Source organism: Manacus vitellinus, unplaced genomic scaffold (genome assembly GCF_001715985.3).
Source record: "Manacus vitellinus isolate BGI_N305 unplaced genomic scaffold, ASM171598v3 scaffold_37_pilon, whole genome shotgun sequence".
NCBI lineage: Eukaryota > Metazoa > Chordata > Aves > Passeriformes > Pipridae > Manacus > Manacus vitellinus.
In genome coordinates this window covers 3,987,689-4,001,273 of record NW_021940517.1, presented here as the reverse complement: position 1 = coordinate 4,001,273, position 13,585 = coordinate 3,987,689, and positions in this window count along the sequence as shown.

Genomic DNA, 13,585 nt, shown 5'->3' with positions numbered 1-13,585 from the left:
TAAATTCTATCAAATACAACTCTGCTACAGAATATCACACATACAAGTTATATGTGACTAATCCTTTTCTAGAATAACAAATATAGCAGGTCTGAGTGAAGAGGAATTTATTGGCTAGTTTCAACATCTGAAAATATTCAAGTCACAGACCTAACTTATGTTTGGTTTCTTCCTAAGACATAAAACTCAGAAATCAGAAATAATATGACAAAGCAAGAAGACAGAGAAGTTTATATCCCAGGTAGCTTACCCTTAATAGAAAAAAATATTCAATGGATGCAAAGTCTCTTTAAAAAGTTTGGCTAAATAAGAGGAACTGTAGAACAGGACAGAAATCATGGGAATTAGGTCTAGGACATGGTATTGTCTTAAGCTTACGGCACTGAAATGGTTGAAAGAGATTGACTTGATAGACAAGAGATTGACTTGTTAGATTGACTATGATTTTCTGATAGCCAAAGACAGAATTAGGGAAATATTTGTGGAGTAAAAGGAATGATTTATAATACAAGGTAAACACCTGAGCACCTTACGGAAAAAAAAAAAAAAAAGACTGTCCTGAGGTAAGTAGAAGCAAGTCATATTATTCTTCACGATGCCTTAGAGTCTTTTTGATTTTTTGATTTTTCTAATTTTTATAAGTTTTATAAGTAGCTATGTAGAAAATGTAGGTTTTAGAAGCAGAAGCATTTATTCCTTTACCCTTAACACAGCAACTACACACATATCCCAACCCTTTTACCCCAATTCTCCATATCAATTCTCCTAAATTCCATTAGAATATTTAGTCTTCTGTTACAGATAGGCCTATTCTGCTTAAGAACACTTGTACTCTGACCTAAACCACAAGATGCAGCCAAGAACTGGGTGAACATGTGCCCTCTGTGCTCCGAGGAAGATGAAGATGATGAAGAAAATGACCCCAGACCCAATTGCCAAGGGGTGGATTGGGGGTGGACCAGGGCAAAAGCCAGAGGGTGGAAAAACCTGGGATTGGACAAACAGTATTATAAATTGTAAGCACCTGAGGCAGAGGGGCACGTGCATTTTGTAACTTCTGTGCTTTGGAGGCATGATTAAATCCTTTTCTTATTTCACCTCTAATTAAATTGCTCTGGAGTTTTTTTCCTCAGCTCCTTAAGGCATCATTCAAAAGAGACAAGTTTTCTGCTTTAAACAATTTAGAAACTCAAATAAGTCTAACTTTTTTAAAGAAAAATTGTATTTCTTAGTAGATACCTCCTTCTGCAGTGAAATTAAGTTCAGCTTTAAGGAATTATTTAATAAAAAAACTGCTAAGGGTATTTGAAAACTTTATATTTTTTTCCACAAAGAGAAATTATTTTCCATACTTTGTCCTCGTCCATGGTTTTTGTCTAATTGGAGTATTTTTTATTCTCTGATTATTCTGAAAAGGAAAGACTTTGAGCTTGCACAGAGACCAGAGTTTGAAGTGATCATGTTATCAATATTGTTGATTATTCAATTGATTAATCCCTTTTGACACTAGTACAGGTTATTTGCCAGGGCCATAACTTGAGATGGGGAGTCAGAGTACATCATATATGCCGATAAGAAATATATTTTTATTGCATGAAGTTCCTAAGAGAGGGGACAAAAAATAGTTCCTAAAACCTTTCCTGAACATGCTGAGGCAGACTGAGATTCAAGGACATCCCACACAACTGAGATTGTCTAGTCAACCACCCAGAGCTCAACTTTCAAACATCTTTTAGAGGTTTATGGGGAGTTAGACACAGGCAAGGGAAATAAGGCAGGTGGTGCAAATTAAAGATATTTGTAGGTACTCTGTCTACTCTGTGTTTGAATTAACTAAAACAAATTTCTAAACACTACAGAACAGCTGTGCAAAAAAATGAATTATATTAGCTCTGAGAAAGTCCAGGATTTCCCCCTTTAGATGGATTCAGTACAGTATTTCTTGTTCATCCCATTAATTTTGCTGTTTGGGACTGTTATAAACTACAATGCACGTGCTAATACAGCATGTTTTTATTATTGATTTTTCTCTCAATGTCTCAGTGCAATGTACAGTCATGACTTTATTATGTTTCTGCCCCCCCACGAGACAGTATAAATGCAATCATCTCAGTGGTATAAAAGAATGGGTACAGAAAGCACCTTTGGACTAGTAAACATGTATTCAGAGGAGAAATCTGGACAGGGGGAGGAAGTTCATATTACTGATTACAGTAATGATGATAAGAAAACAACCCTCCACATAGGTTCTATGGGAAAGTAAAAAAGGATGTGGTAGAAGAGACTTCTGCCAGATGTGGAAAGCAGAGAGAGGACAATGCTGGCTCATGGCAGGATGCCTGTTTTTCTCCTACCAGTTTTGAATGACTTCCAGAAAAAGAGTACACTATAGAATATTTCTCCCTTGAGTGCCTGTGCTCCTGACAAGTATGAAATATAGGCAGGAGGGCTTGGCTATATCTTCAGAATGTGAAGCAGAACTAGTCAAAAAGCTCAAGTGTGATCTTTCTGCTAGTAAAGGGGATTTTGTCCAACAGTTACCATGAAAAATTGCCTCGTTATATTTTTAAGGTCTCCAGCAGAAAAACAAAACACCAAATTAACTCACATAGACACCAAAAGTAGAAGTTGTTTTGGTTTGGTAGGATTGACTTTTTTTATTGTTTAGTTGTTCAGTAAAATGCTTGAGGGTTTTTTTCCCTATCTTGTACTTTATTTTTTCCTTCAGTGTGATTCCCCCTTTCTTGTGTTCTAATAGTTAAAACAAAAAAAGGAGAATAATTCTTCAGAGTCAGAAAGACTTTTCACATCACCTCCACTCCCAAAGAACTTCAGATTAGAAAAAAAATGCTCCATTTTATTATTTGCAACGTTTCAAGCTGAGAAAAAACAACTCCCTAAGAAAGCAATGCTGTGACTAGAACAAGAGGAGACAGTTTGTCTGCTTCTTCGTAACATGAAGAGAGCTCTTATAGGCTACTGATGCTCTGTGCCATTGCCTTGCAAGAGAGACCAGGAAAGCGACTGCAGCCTTCACCCCCTCTCACACTCCTGCCACCCATGGTGCAGAGTTAAGTTATGCATCTTCAAAGACAAAAGGTTCAGAGAGAGGGACAATAAATCTCTCTGAAGTTGTTCTTGTGGTGGTAGGTTGTTAGCTTACTGGCATTTGGCTTTGTTTAACAGCTTGGCATTCTACAAAAAAAAAAAATCAGGCCTTTAACTTCAACTCTAACTTTATGCCTTCAAGTTTCGATATTTTCATCCAAGGCATTTAGAATGTACCCATTATTTTTGCAGATCACATAATCAGATAGTATTAATAACAATAATACCTAATTGGCTTTTTTTTTGGCTAGAGTATATTTCTCTAGTCCTAATTGTTATAATAAAATATAATATGTGTTGATTCTTACACAAGAATTAAAGAATCTTATTACTACAATGGAGTTTTGTTCCTGTTTAAGTATGAAATTACTTATTCTGACAAAAGTTTGTGGAGCTGGAGTTCAGTATTGTCCCAGTTAAAATAAACCTGCCAGAACCTCAGCAGAGAATTGTTTGCAAGTGACAGGCTTTTCTCCTTTGAGAACAAACATGAAGCAGTATTTGTCTCATACTCAAAGTCTGTATTCGGCTCCATACACATTTGGTTTCTGTGATTATTGTACCAAACCCGTATCTGACTGAAGTGGAAATTGTCAATTTCTGTGCTAGATCTGAACCACAGGTCTCAGATTAGACTGGCTCTCTGTTCCTCATATATGTATATTGTATCCTCATAACAACATAAAAATTCTTTGCAGATTAGTAATAAAAAACCCACACTGTGCAGGAATACTTCTTTAAATGTGTCTTGGGAGAAGATCCGGGAGTTAGAGGCAAACACACAAGAGGAAAAGATTACTATCACTATAATACCAATGTAGATGGCATCATTCCTTTGAGAAAATACTATGCTCCTCATGGTACAAATGAAAAAAGGCTCCTGAGCAGTTAATTCATTGCATTTCTAAAATTTATCTTACAAAATTCCAAATAGAACAGCAACAGAAGAATCAGGGCAACTGTTCAAAACAAGATATGAAAGAAAATATGAAGATCTTAGAAGAATCCTTTTGTTCAACAACAGTCTGTCCCATCAGAAGAAGGCTAGCATGAAATTTCTTGAAGCTTGTTTTGTCTGGGAAAGAATAATTGTAGTGTGTTCTCCATAGTCTGATTATGCTTTCAAATTAGTTTTCATGTGTTTACTGCTCCCTAAGCAAATCTATTTACAGAAATTAAGCAAACCACATACAAAATCTATAAATTAGAATTTATCCAAGAATAAAGATGATGTTTTCTAGCTCCACTAATTATTGAAGTGCAGGTAGGGAGGAAGTCAAAGTGGACAAAAGAAAGCCAGGCTTCCATTTTATGGTGTTGGGCAAATTCCATGACTACTTATTCTTTCCTTCTATGCAGAATGTAGCTGTGATTAATTCTGCTGAGGTGCTGCAGAGCATAATTTGTTTCAAAATGCATTCAGATTTGCTGATGATATTGCAGAATGGCATGCATTAAACTTGGTTTGGAAGTGCACATAAATACCTGCTTTCAGCTTGTTCTCAAGTGCCTTAAGACTGAGCAAAGACCAGAAGTGAGGTAGACCCACCTCCTGGCAGACTCCAGTTAAGTTGTGCCAGTTAATGTCATGTCTGAATGTGGTCAGATATGCAGAGACCTTTGGTACACTTGGCTAATTATATTACAAAATCATAAGAACAGCACCCTGCCTGTAATGCAGAATACACTCACCTTTTCCATGTTATGGGTTGATGAGCCATGCCATCAAATTTTGTTTGAGGTCTGGCCAGACATATCTAACACAGATAAACAGGTCTCACTGTGAACTAAAACCTCATTCTCCCTTTCCTCTGGATCGATCTTGTTCCCCTTCTCTTACTCTTAAACCTGTAAGCTTTGTGATATAAGTTTTCCTTTGTGTTTAGTGATGAAATGAAGCTTGGAAAAGAAAATGAGAGTCACAAGTATGATTTATTTGTAGCAAGGAAACCACTCACTGACCAAGTCAAGCATTAAAGTTTGTTCCAAATTGTTATAAAATACTCACCTTTGGAGCCCAAATTGACACTTCCTTGTCCAGAAAGTCATTCTATGAATTGACTTGAAATTCCTAATTCTGTCTAGCTTCCTTTTCTTCTCAAGCAACTATGTTCTCAGATAGCCCTTACTGAAGGGACATACATAAAGTGCAGACACCGTCATATAAAGAAAATTACTTATTGTTACGTAGAGGCTTCTCTTCACTGGAACAAACATATCCAGGCATAGGATCTGTCCTTAGTAGTCATGGAGGGTTGAGATTTTTTTCTTCACAAATAGAATTAGATACAGAAGAATGATCAGGCATTCAAATTAAACCTAAGGTAAGGCTTAGCTGAACATCAGAGTTCTGCTGTTTTCCAGAGAGCAGAAGACATTGGACCATTTCAAGTTAAAAAGTTTCTCATGTCACTGGCTCAGTACCTTTAACCAAAACTATAGTGGCATTGGTGATGTTTCTTATAATTTAGCTGAGCAGATTCCCTTCACTCTGGTTTGACAAACTTCTCATAAGCTATTAGGAAAGGTAACAGTGGTAGTGATCTTCTATATATCTTTTATAGTCTAAATGCTCACTGATTTTTCACACCTGTGGGGTGGTAGGAAAACAGTCATTTCCACCAGCTTAACAAGATTTAAGAAGAGATCTGTTATCTGGAACTGTTTACAGATTAGTATACCAGATGTAAACATGGAATCTGTTTGTGAGGTGCTATAGCTGAAGCACAAAAATGCTGCATCCAGCCAACTCCTTGATTAGTTGATTTTGTAGTTAACACAAGCAGGATTAGAAACTAGATCTTACTCCTGCTGAAAGTAGTGAACCTTTTCTCTACTGAGCAAGATGAATAGTCCAAGATCAAGGCATTTAGCACACAAGCTGAAACTCAGTTCTCTGCTTGGACAGGTAAAAGCTGTGTTTAAACCCTCATTAAACCCTTACAGATTTTCATGAGATCAAAGTTGTTCATATACCTCCTGTCAGTCCTGAAATCCTTAAGCCTCAGACAGAGAATAATTTTGACTCTCCTGGGTGTAACACAGCATAAATTTGTAGATATGAGCCAGACACGGCTACATGAAATTTAGGAAAGTTAACCATCTCATGCTCCTGATGTAATTCACAGTGTTCTTCACAGCTTCTCAATAAAGTCCTGTGTCATGGCTTCACTACTGTCATGGGAAGAGAATGGGATATTCCGTCAAACATCTGGATATAAGGATGTCCCTTCAGGTTATGTATATAGAAAGTACACATCTTTTACATACTCATGTTTGGAGTTTTAACACTGAAGAAACCCCTACTAGTGACAGTTTCTCTATTTTTAAGGGTAAAAAAAGAGAAACATGAATGTTCCAAAATAACCGTGTAATAATTTTGCAGATAGTGCATTGAACAGAGCAGGAATGCATGTTTTACTAACCTAAGCTCATCACTGTATGTCAAAATGGGGAAGGAAAAAAGAAATACAGAAAAGATACTAGTTTTCTATTTTATTTTTCTTTTTTAGTTGAAAGGTGTCTTTCAACTAAATTGTGTAATTATATGTTAGTGTTGGTTAGGAAAAATATGTAGGCTCTTCAAAAGTATATGATTGCTCCTAGCCAGAGAAAAATAATAAAGTTTTACTTTAGAACAACATATTACTTCCACCAGAGTTGCTAAGTAATCATTACAAACACGTCTGCAATGCTGGTTTTTTACTCTAATAAGATCCTAAGCAGTTTGAACCAAGTGAATTTTGAAGAACTGTTGTGTTACTGTTCCCCTACAGCACTGAAGTAAGCTCAAATATAATACACAAGTTAGTTCTCATTTATTAGCCTGTTTGAGAAATTGTACTTAATATTAATAAATGAAACAATAACCTAACCTAAACAGACTTCTGGTTTCATTTAACACAATAAAAATCATTTGTGAGCTAGTGATAGTGTATTTTATAGACACTGGCACACCAGCAGGAGGACAGATGCTTCATCTGGAGGAAAGCTTTGAAAGATGCTATTATCAGCATTCTCTGGCAAGCTGAGCTTTGATATTTTGCTATAAAATCAATCTGTGAATGTGATTTATGCTTTGGGACAAAGATTTCATATTTGTGGTGGTAGGCACCACAAGAGGAGATCTGTTTTTTTCAGAGTACTCAATCATGCCTTCATGTACAAGCAGTTAGAGCATCAGAGCATGTTTTTAGACAGTTATTTTGAAGTGTCTAAGTCTGAAACTTTTTGTCCCTTCCTATGTGTTGTTACCCAGGACTCCTAAGCAAGTGTGATGTCTTTATGTATATTTCTAATAAATTTTGAACTCTCTAGACAATTTCAGAACAAAGGAGTGAGGATCTTCAAGATATTGTTTCCACAAGTCTATTGTATCTTATTAGATAACAGGAAATTAAATCATATATATCAAACCATCAGAAATCAATCCCCATCCACTGCTGATAGAAATATTTTTTTTTATGCCTGCTTCCAGTACTTACCTCTCTCTATGTCTATTTATATTAGCTTCATGAAACTTGTTTAAACTTCTCCATCAAATGTCAGGACCTCTTTGCATTCCTGGAAAATGCTTAAATAAGTTAATGTAACATGAGGGCTGAGATTCCCAGCTAGACACACTTGGGTGAGTCAAGATCTAGGCTCTCTACTGTTCGAACCTGCAAGACTTTCCCAAGAGTAGAAAGTGCTTCAATAAATTCCTGTTTAGTTTGCTGAGTTTCATTGATAGGTAACTCTCAATAGGATCAAGGGGAAATTTGACTTCTTACAGACAGGGAGCAAGGGGACAAGCAAAGTTTCTTTGACCAACTCAATTTCTGTAAGACAGTGGGTCCCAGGACAGTCTCTCAAAGCTTTCATCCCAACACAGTTACATTTCATTGTGCAAAGACAGATAAAATGAGAAACAGACTTAAGATTCACAGTAACAGTCAAAACAAGAGTGGCTAGTATTTTTTTCCCCCACTTCTACTTTTTAATGAACAAGAAAGAAAAGTACCATTGGGCTTTGTTAACAACCAAATGGTTCAATGTTGTGTAAACTTTTAATCTTTATTTACTTTAAAGAGAGGATAGAACAAATTTGAAATCTAAAGTATCATGCCTGAAATTAGATATTGGAGCCAGTGTTTCCTCCTGGAAAACAAGCATCAGTAAAGTTTGACAGATTCTAGTACTACAAGTTAATCTCAACTCTAATTAAATGTTATGTGGAACAGTTCTTTTAAATGAGTGGCATTAAAGGTACTTCAACTTTCTTCCTCTGTATTGCACATCTATTTTGAAATTCACAAGCTGTGAAAGTTAAGAAGAGCCACATAATCCACAGTCTGATTTCCTGTCACAGGCATCTATCTACATAGACCCTCACTCAGTCACTATTCCTTCAGGCTCAGAATTCTGTATGAGTCAGTGAATATCTTCAGGGATGCACCAACCATGATTTAAGAAGTGAAATTCTGTCCCCACAGAAGCACATGGAAAGTCTTCCCCACATCCCACCTATATAATTACCAGCTAAACATTTGGATATGATAAACTTTCAGTGAATATGGAGAAAAATCACCCGAGGAACCTGGTGATATTTGCTTTGCACATCTCTGTGTTTGGGATCTGCAGTAATGTTATTTGATGAAGCGGTTGGTCTCTAGAGCTCTGAGGAATTCTTCAATTCATTACATGTGACCAGAGACAGATTCAAAAGGACATACAAACACACTGTAATCCAGGCAATCAGCAGCACTGCTACAGATACCAAAACACAAATGAACAAATTTGCCAGGCTGTAATATCAGTTGCAAACTGGGAGAAATCAGATTTTCCAGTTGACCTCATTGCAGAACTGATTTTTTCTCAAGGTGCAAGAACAAGTATTAGCAGATGAAACTAAGTGGTAGTGCATTCATATGTAATATTATACATACTATCAATATTCTCTCACTACAGTGATAGTCTCAAACTGTGAACTGTATCTTCTGATGGTCCATAGATTGTTTCTAAGAAATTTGCAAAACATGGTCCAGAAAGATCTACTGATAGTACCTTGTATTTACACAACAAGAGAAATCAACTCCTTTGAGAAAAAAATAGATTTACAAACTGAAAAAGGTTAGGAACTACTCCTTTAGGAGTCTCTTATCCTGTTCCCTGCATTAGCAAATTGATAGGACAGTTGATTTCTGAAAGAGAAGACAAGCTGAGAAAAAAGAAAGAGTAATTGATGTTGTTCTAATAAAGACATTTCAAAAATAGTCCCATAAAAAGATTATGAAAAAATAGCATTTGTCCTAAGAATGTTACAGTGAAATTAAATTTAATTCCCTATGTTTTCAGGAAAATTAGTACTGCCTGAATCCATATTTAAGTTACCAGCCTGATGAAGCATATGGAATTGCTATCAAGTCACAAGTCTATAACATTTTTTGACACCTGCTGGTGCCAAGACATTTGACTCCAATCTAGTGAATGGCTTGTGTAATGTTGAAAGTGTTGGAATTAACTATCTTATTTCCCATGCTTGGTGGCCTTAGTGACCAAGGTAGGTGGGAGTTTCTACACACTTTTGAAATACAGATTATAGCCTTAAATTAGAAGAACAATAGATTAACACTGAGGGTGCCAGTATGTTTCCCAGAGCAATAGAAATGGCAGGTGTAACTTCTAAACCTGCAAAGAAAATGCATTTTCACTGCAATGACTTGGCTTTACTTCTCTTTTTACATGTCTTGACTACACTCGTAATCCTGTTTGAAATAATTTCTAGTGTTTTGCACACCACTTCAGGTTTCACACCCCTTTGCAACCTGGAAAGTTACTGAGAACTTGCTGCTATACATCTTGTATTTCAGTTTTTACCAGACCACAAAAAGAGAATATAACTAAATATGAATCTTCTGTGTGATGCATGTGCTTGTCAGGCAGGCAACAAGACTTGCTTCAAGTCAGCTGAGACTTAAGTTAGTGATCCATTTTTATTTTCTATCTTCTGGTGGCCAGCAAGCTTTGTCAAACCCGACCAGAACTTTTGCACAGAACTATTCACCACAAACTTCACCATCACTCTATGCAGTCCATAAGCTTTATGGTAAGACTTCAATCTCTCCACTTTTGCTGAGAATTTAATTAAGTTTCTGTTTTCAGAGTAACTAACTAAATTAAACCTTAAATCATTCTAAAACAATCCATATTAATTTTTTTTTTCAGAGTCAGTGCTCAAGACTTTCTAGAACATGTGCAATCCAGTTTGTGATGCAAACCTCAGATTTGCCATGCTCCTGGAAGCAGATGTGTGAATAGTCTAGGCTGCCAAACTTGTTCTATTACTGAAAATAGGTTCTCAGAAGACTTGTACAAGGATGGTGAAACTCAACTAGCATATAATCATTGCATATAACTTCTGTGATTCTGTTTAGCAGGACAGATTTTATCCACTATTAGAAACAGTGCATAAAGCTAATTTCCTGATTAACTGCTAAATTTTATATTATGCACTTGTTCCTAACTCAACTTTCTTTAGATCCCTCACTGTAAAACTTATAATTTGCTGACTTTTCTCAATATGTGGACAATGTTTTTTTCCTTCTGATGATAGTCTAAACCATTACATCAGTACAGATGTCTGTATTACACATTAGGTACTTTGATCCCAGCTTCACCCATGAGAAAAAATAAAATTAAACTTAACAAAATATATCTGGTCCATAAAACCAGTATTGCCTTGTTCTTGAAATCCCTATCTTGGATTCATGCTACCCATTACTCAGAAAGTCAGCCAACAAGCACAAATATATTCCTTTGCATCTGGGGCTAACTATGCCCTTGTCTGAGGTCTTATTGTGAATTAAATTCGAACTATTGGTTGCCCTAACTTAGTCCTGGCAAACGATCATTTCTCCTCCCCACTCATGAAAGCCAACCCTTAAGCACTTCTGCAATTCAGAGTGTGTCCCATCTGTTTCATCTGTTTATTTATGCCTATACTTATTAAGCCTAATGGGAAGGCTGCTCTGAGCCAGGCACCATTTGTAGGAATGGCTCATGCTGGGGCTTGCCTGGAGTCTCACTCCGTGTCTGAGCCCACAAAGTCATGATCTGAAGGGATGGTGCTGGAGCCCTGCTTTGAAAGCACCACACTTAAACCTAGCACCTAACCAGATATGCATTTAGTCCATCTAGCAGCACCCTCCTGACAGGTTTTTAAGGCAAAAAGCATGGGAAACTCCACAGTGAATGGAGTATCAGAGCATAACACGCTCACCATGCTGTAGGCTGAGGTGGAAAGGGAAATGGCAGCAGCACTTTGCAAGCAGGTTAGCTCCCAGCCTGCACTCACTTCACTGGCAGCCCCTGGTTCCTGGGCATACTTTTATTTCAGAATATCTTAACTCACTTGTGAGAGCATTTGTATGTTGGCTCTCATAGGAGCAGGATGTGATAAAGTGATGCTTCCATTACCCTCTCAAATCTGGCTTACTCTTTAAATCCACGCTGTGCTCATTAGAGTTCCAGGCTCTGATCCTGAACACTGCTTTAACATTCCCAGGGAACAGCACACAGCTGGTCTGCACAATGTTTTACAGAAAGGTAGGTTTCTTTATGTGGGAATAGAAATCTGCCTGAATGTTAGGTTGTCTGAATAAACAAAAGTTTTGCTATTAACTACAAGACTTTTTATTGGAGGCAATTCTCAAAGGCTATTAGACAGAGGACATTATCTTTATATGCAGAAACATCTGTACACATTTTCCTGTAGCAAACATATCCTACTTTGCTACCTATTAAGTACTGTTTTTCAAAAACTGAGTCAAAAATTCTCTAAAAGGTAAGCTAACAGATAGTCCAAAAAGGCATTTTACAAGTTTCCACATGTAGTTTTGCCTTTGCACTTCCACTTCAATCATTTTCATTCCACTTCTTGCTGACTTTGAAACAAAGGCTGTCAGCCACATATATCTCTCATGATTTTATGATAGACTACAAACACAGGGGGTTTAGGACAAAAATAGTCAACTCCCTTATATTTATGGCAGACACTCAAACAATGCAGAACTCTCCTGTGAAATCCTGTAGCATGATGAAACCAAGTAGTAGATCAACATGAGCTGAATTTTGCTAATGGAAATGTGTGTAAATGATGACAAACTTTAATAAATTTCAGATACAATGAATTTCCTGGTAGAATTTAATTTTTTTTTTCCTAAGGTTGCCTAAAACATAACCTAGATTTTAAGGCATCACTAAAATAGGTGATTTTTGGACTGTTTTCATTATTTCTTATTTTAAAAGTAGTGATTAAACAAATTATGATGAAAGATAATTATAATCTAAATTCATGAAGAGCAAAATGTGAAAATACCATCAGCAAAGCATTGTCACCAATATACTGATGTTGCATGATCTGTCCTCTTAGTTTTCTTTCAACTGTGTTTTTTCTATTGTCCAGAAGAAGATTAACAACGCTACACAGTATAGAGGTCAACTGGTACAGATGTGGTGTTTCATGATGCAAAAGACTGTTTCAAGCCCCAAAGGAAAAAACACAATAAAATATTAAAATAAAATACACACTAACAGTTGTAATCAACCAAAGTTGCTAAAGTACCCATTACTGACTTCTTTCCTGTGATAGGGCCTATATACCAACAATACAAACTAAAGCAAGACTTATCAGGGAAAATTAATCTGAAACTTACTGTTTCATTTCTGTGGTTCAGGTTGTAATAAACAATTTCTTAAGCAAAACCCATCAAAAGTGATGCTGAAAATTAAAAGGAAGAAGGGGGGGAGGGGACAGGGTATATGATGATTGAGTCTCTATGCTCTAGTATTCATTTATATATTTAGCTTCTAATTAAAAGCAATGTTCAATGTTTCTGACTAAAAAGCCATAGCATTTGGACCATCTCTTTTCAAAGACATCTTATTTATAGTGCTGTCATGATCCCTGTTTCTCACTGTGAAGACGACACTTAATCCTGGGAAATTGCAGCTCATGGATTTCAGAAGAGAATGAAACTTTCTACATTAAAAAGTTAAAATGGAGCAGACGTACTAGAGTCTAAAGCAATCTTTCTGTCACTCCACCCTCTTCCCATCTGTGAACACTGAAAGTAACATGAAATCTGTGCCCCTGTGCCCATTTTTCAGTTGTACTGCTTGCTTAATGGGAAAGCCTTCCAGCCAGAAATCAATAGAGACTGGCTATGCTACCTACTGCTCAGACATAGGTTCTGTACAGTTAAAAGACTCTGGGCTTTAAGTGGTGCAGCAGATGCTGGTTGTAAGACAGGATTCTGGCCATACTTAGAGCCTCCTCTTCTTCACCTGGTCCTTTTTCCCCATCCTCCTCAAAGCTGTTTGTGGGCATGTAGCTGGGTCTCTCCCTCGATCCCAGCTGCACCAGCCTTCCCAGCCACTCCCTAGAGCCCTCCCAGGCTATGCCAATTTGCTATTTGCATTAGGACACTGTGTGACT